This window comes from Polistes fuscatus, unplaced genomic scaffold (genome assembly GCF_010416935.1).
Source record: "Polistes fuscatus isolate 324 unplaced genomic scaffold, CU_Pfus_HIC Scaffold10, whole genome shotgun sequence".
NCBI classification, from domain to species: Eukaryota; Metazoa; Arthropoda; class Insecta; order Hymenoptera; family Vespidae; genus Polistes; species Polistes fuscatus.
The window spans coordinates 7,355,639-7,361,638 of NW_025112998.1; the positions used below are offsets into that span (position 1 = coordinate 7,355,639).

At 31.7% G+C, this 6,000-nt stretch overlaps 1 long non-coding RNA gene across 1 annotated transcript; it reads left to right on the plus strand.

Annotated features, from left to right (window-relative positions):
- Positions 1 to 5,078: 5,078 nt before the first annotated feature.
- LOC122525687 lies at positions 5,079 to 5,527 on the plus strand. The gene is made up of 3 exons (XR_006305864.1): positions 5,079 to 5,109; positions 5,252 to 5,301; positions 5,365 to 5,527. It is a non-coding gene; the product is annotated as an uncharacterized LOC122525687 (long non-coding RNA).
- Positions 5,528 to 6,000: the final 473 nt, after the last annotated feature.

A 6,000-nucleotide genomic window follows, 5' to 3' on the forward strand; every position in this document is an offset into this window, starting at 1 on the left:
GAAACGCGAATGCATTTTGTAATAATTAATAAATAGAGTCACCCCCTTAACGAACATCGGAATTATTTGCATAAGATGTATGATGAAAGAAAATAAATGGAATTATTTCATAATATATTGTAATGTGAAATGTATTTCATTTATATTAGTGTAATAAGCAGTTGAGAGTAATTGGGTGAAAATGTCTTGAAGTCGTTTCTAAATTGTACGACCATAATTTGGCATATTATAACGGTTTGGTATTAGAATAGAATCGATACTTTACATTGTTAATAATATTCCTTTCGGCGATGAGATATCTCTCGACCAAAAGGTAATAATTATTTTCTATGTAAAAAGCTCAGGATGTTTTACTAATCACATTTTTCTGTTTCAGGGTTGTGTTAGGGTCGGTTAGGTTTTTTTTTATTATATAGAATCAGGGACGATTCTAATTCTATATCATTAATCGTTGTAATATGCCAAATTATGCGAATACTTTTTGGAACGATTGACGTTTTTGGTCAAAGATTCTTTTCATGCTCGCACGTAGGGAATGTCCGACAGTAGGCTTGAAGAAAGAAGAGGCTAAAAGCCGAAGAGGCCCCCACTTAATTGTGGCTCAAGAGGGCAACTACAGACTTAATGAGTTATTTTCAAGTTCGACAGCATGGTTGAATTTTGAAAATAGCTCGTTGGTCATTTGATATTTTTATTGTTTTATTTTTTTGTTTTGCTCGTCAATAATTTATAATGGTTATTAAGAATGGTAATAATTAAAATAGTTTGCTTTTTGTTACAGGTGACCATCGTTGGATTTGCCATGCCACCCACCAAAGACCAAACATAATTTTTCCTAAAATAAATCGAGTATTAAGAAAATTTAATTTTATAAATGATATTTCATTTAAAAGATAGAAAATACTTTAAAATCATGATAGAGTACAATACCATTCCCGAATTCCCGCCCCAATATCATATCATTTTCTAATTTCCTATTACACAATTTCCCCACTTTTCATTCTTCATTTATTCTTCATTTCATTCGTAGAAACTAATTATCTTATAATGTTTTTTAATGTCTCTTTTATTGTTTTAGGTATTAAGATTTAATCAATTATTTATTATGTATTGAATTAATTTGCATTTTATTTTGTTTCAGGATATGATTAATTCCAATCATTTGTAAGTATTGGATTTTGATCTAGGAAAAGGAATATGCTTTCGATGCATTCATTGGTTCTTCGCAAATCTAAACTAATCTTTCTGTTTCTGTTTCAGGTTCGTTTCCAGTATTTTTTTTAATGGGTAGCGGGTAGATTCTTTCTTTCCGAAGAAAGATCTACTTCAGGGATGCGACCCTGCCCACGCGAGCCTTGATTCTATCTTACTCCCAAGGATAGAATCATGTCCTTACCTAAAATTCCACCCACACAAACGATCCTTTTCTTTATATTTTATTGGCAGGATGAATTATGTGAAAGGGGGACCAAGAAGTCGACTGAATATGGTAAAAGGTAATATTTTAATATTTTTATTACTTTCATATTGCATCGCACTCGTGAGAAAATCATTGGTAATGCACTTGCATGTTTTATAGGTACCATGGATCATTGATTCTTTGCAAATCTATAATATCTTTTCTTTTTCTTTTTCAGATTCGTTTCCGGGCCCACTTTTCTTCTTCTTCCATCCCCGTTTTTTTTTTTGTTGCAGGTTCAATAGGTGGAGAATCAAAAGAGGACCAGCCGAAGACCAGCCGAGGACCAGCCGAGGACCAGCCGAGGACCACAGGAGGACTTAGTCATAGTAAAATATAGTGTAAGGTAATTATTTGTATAAATTAATGTATAATTTTAATCTACTTATTCTTCTCTCCTTAGCATCGCAGGCATGTAATATTATTTTTAATGTATTTTATTCGTTCACAGGTTCCATGTTATATCAATTCTATTCATGTTTCACTCTCTCTTGTCATTTTGATATTTGGTATTCCACTTTTCTTTTTATTCTCCATAGTAATTGCAAGGATTTTCCGAATAAACTCTTAGGGTGGGGCCTAAGAGTGGGGCTTATTAAAAAACGTTCTCGGGGCTTTAATTTTCTATGGTTTCGATTTAATTCGGATGGGGACATCTTCAGGATGCACATCCCGGGTCTTCAGAAGCGGTTACCTCCTCGTGGTTAGACCTGGGCAATGGTATTTTACTTTCAGTATAATGTTTAACATATTTATATGTTATGCATTCCATTGCAAGTAAAATCTAGCCAAAGACCGCTTACTTTAAACATTATAATTGTAATTAGTTTCTTTTAACTTCCCAATTAATACCATATTCTTTTACCCCTTTCCTTAGTTCCTTCTATCCATTTAATATACAGAAACTAATTACTTTATAATGTTTCTTTAATAATTCTTATATTTTTCAGGTATCCCCTTACCTTTAATTTCCCCCACCAACCATGATATCTTCCCTATTTCTTTCACTTTCTTTCTTTTCCTTTATATCAAGTATGTTCACGTGAATTAGCATGCATTCAAGTGAGTTTACTTAACTTTTGAGGTGGAACAACTTTTAGATTTCCTTTTTTTCGCGATTTGATATGCATAAAGTATGCATTTAGCATAGGCACCGAAGCGACACATAGTCGATTCGGTCGCTATCCGTTAGTCAGGCCTCACCGGTCCTGCCGTTGGCACGATGGTCGATCGACTTGTGAAGCCTAGGTTCCTCGTAATATATATTTTAAGATACGTTTTTTTTTTATTCGCGATTTGATATGCATAGATATGCATTTAGCATAGGGACCGAAGCGACACGCGTTGGCGATTCGGTCACTATCCGTTAGTCAGGCCTCAACCGTCTGCTGTTAGAGTAATGGTCGATCGTTGCGTGAAGCCTAGGTTTCTCGTAAAAAAAATTAGAGTCAGTGGATTAGTCCGATCGGGGGGAAACCACTTAAAACAAAAATCGTGAAAAGTTCCACCTCAAAAGTTCTACTTTTCCCTATTCTATTCCTATTCCTTTTAATATTTTCTTTGCAGGATAAACTATGATGCCAAATTCCATCCAAGAGAAGGAGGAAGCGAACTATAGGAGGACTTAGTTATGGTAAATGGTAGTAGAATATAATTATTTCTATAAGTAAATGAACTTTTTCAATTCGTTTATTTTTTCAGATAAAAATTCTGACCCAGAGGAAGGGGATGTGGACTAGAAAATGACCAAAAGTGGACTAAGTTTTAGTAATCGGTAGTAAAAAATAATTATTTCTATAAGTAAATGAATGTTTTTAATCAGTTTATTGTTTCATATGACCATTCCGTCCAAGAGGAAGGGGAAGTGGATTAGAAGATGACCAGAAGAGGACAGAGTAATGGTAAAAGGTATTATAAAATAATTATTTCTCAATATAAATGAAATATTTTAATTCATTTATTGTTTTTCTCGTAGCATTGTACATGTATGATAATTATTTTTAATGTAGTTTCTTTTTTTTACAGATGCCATGGATTAACCAAAAATTATATACATTTATTTTTATTATATTATAATTTAGGTAGATTGAAAATTATTAAATATAAAATATTCGTAAAACTTGTAATTTCCGTATGTGCATATATTGAAATTATAATAAAGTGTATTGATTTTTAATAAAATCATTGATGTTACTTGACTTTTATTCAGATGCACTCTTCGTTTTCATCTTTCTATTCAGTTTTCAAGCTTTTCTCTTCATTTTCGATAATTATTGTAAGGATTTTCCGAATAAAACTCTTAGGGTGGGGCCTAAGAGTGGGGCTTATTAAAAAACCTTCTCGGGACTTTCATCTTCTATGGTTTTAATTTAATTCGGATGGGGACATCTTCAGGATGCACATCCCGGGTCTTCAGAAGCGGTTACCTCCTCGTGGTTAGACCTGGGCAATGGTATTTTACTTTCAGTATAATGTTTAACATATTTTATATGTTATGCATTCCATTGCAAGTAAAATCTAGCCAAAGACCGCTTACCATAAACATTATAATTGTAATTAGTTTCTTTTGAATCCCTAGTTAATATCATACCAGGGAGTAGTCCAAAATTGTCGAAATTTAAGTTGAGATCTATAATAGAGATTGCATTCGATTCATTCATTGTATCTTTGTATGCATTCATTGTATTCTTGTTTTTTTTTTTTAAGTAAGTCTTTTTTCCTGTACCTGTTTAAAGACAATTGTTTTTAAGGAGTAAACTCTAGTTGTGCGTAGGAGCTGACGCACACACTTTTTAAATTATCAGTCTTATATAAAGCAAGTTCGTATGATTTACGTAAAGATTCCTTAATGATTAAATTATATTTTCTCTTAAAAATATATTGTACATACTTAAACTTTAACATTTCACTCAAATATGAACGACTATTAAGACGATTATTTAATTTAAACGGTGAGACAGTAAGCTATTCGAGTGAGCCACTATAGTGGCTCATGGACCTGGAAAAAATAATCGCAAAAGCCACTTTAGTGGCAGGCCGGCTAAGGGCGATATCGGTAATTGCAGTGCTCTACCTTTATCTCGTCGGCCGTCGGTAACTGACACTGTCGGTAACTGCCACTGTCGGTAACTTCCACTGTCGGTAACTTCCACTGTCGGTAAATGCCACCGTCGGTAACTGCTACCGTCGGAAATAGTATATTCTTATTTATAAAACATCGACCGTTTTTAATGAGAGTTTGTACTTTAATATTATTGACCGTCATGAACCTAAATACAAAATATTATCGACGTAGAGTAAAAAAAATTTTAAGTCGACTCTTACCGACGGTGGCAGTTACCGACGGTGGCAGTTACCGACAGTGGCAGTTACCGACGCTGGCAGTTAGTTATGTTTTCAATCAATTGCTCACTTTTAGTTTGTCCGGCTCCTCAACTTTATTTTATTAAATATTTTTTATTTATCGTTAATTAGTTGAAAATAATTATTACGCTTTGAATAAAATTATGAAATGGCGACGTCATTTGAAAAAAATGAAAGTAAAATTGGTATATACCTGCAGTGGATATATTTAAAGTTTATTTTCAAAGTAACAACCTATAGGGTAATGAAAAGAAATAGGATAATCGTTTATAATGTATAAACAATGGGTAAATATTTTTTAAATTATAATTTTTATTCGTTAATAAGAACGTTTATTGCATGCCTTAAGCGCGCGACGCAAAAGCTATGCTTTACTAGAACCTAAAAATCAAATTTTATTTATTTACTTATTTTATTTTTGTTTTTCAGTTCTTGCCTCAACAACCAAAGGAAAGTCATTAAATTTCATTTTAATTAAGGTAAATAGTTAAATTAATGTCTTATATTTTAACATTAATATTATTATTTACTTATATATACAGGAACATGATGGAAAATTAGAAAAGCAGTGTAAGGTCTATACATATGTTAAGAGCATTTATTTATTTTTTTTTGCTGTTGCGATTCTATGCCAACTTTTTTGTGCTCACTAATAATCATTATATTTTATTGAATGATTATTGATCTGATTTTTTACCGACCATTATTTATGTTTTCTTAGAAGTGTAAAATTAAGACAAAAAAAATACATAAACTATGATAAATACAACAGATCAATGTGTAAACATGTTTTCATCAAATAGAAAAAAGAAATCCTTCAATAATGCGGAGCTTACATGTAATATAATAAAATATAATTTCTTACATATAAAAGCATGATCTTTACTGAAATTAAATAATTTGGTAATATATTATTATTATTATTATTTATATAGTAGAAAATAAAGGCAAAAATAATGATAAAATTCGCAAAATTTACTGAATCGCATCGTATGCTTTATTAAATAAATTATGTACAAATCCTCGCATTCGAAATTTTAATCGATAGAACATACTAGACTTAATAGAATATATATATGTATATATATAAATAAGAGTATTGTGATATTCTCAGATACAATACAATATTTCCTTGCACGTCGGAGGCCATTACTCTTGTTAAAAAAAAAGAAAAAGAA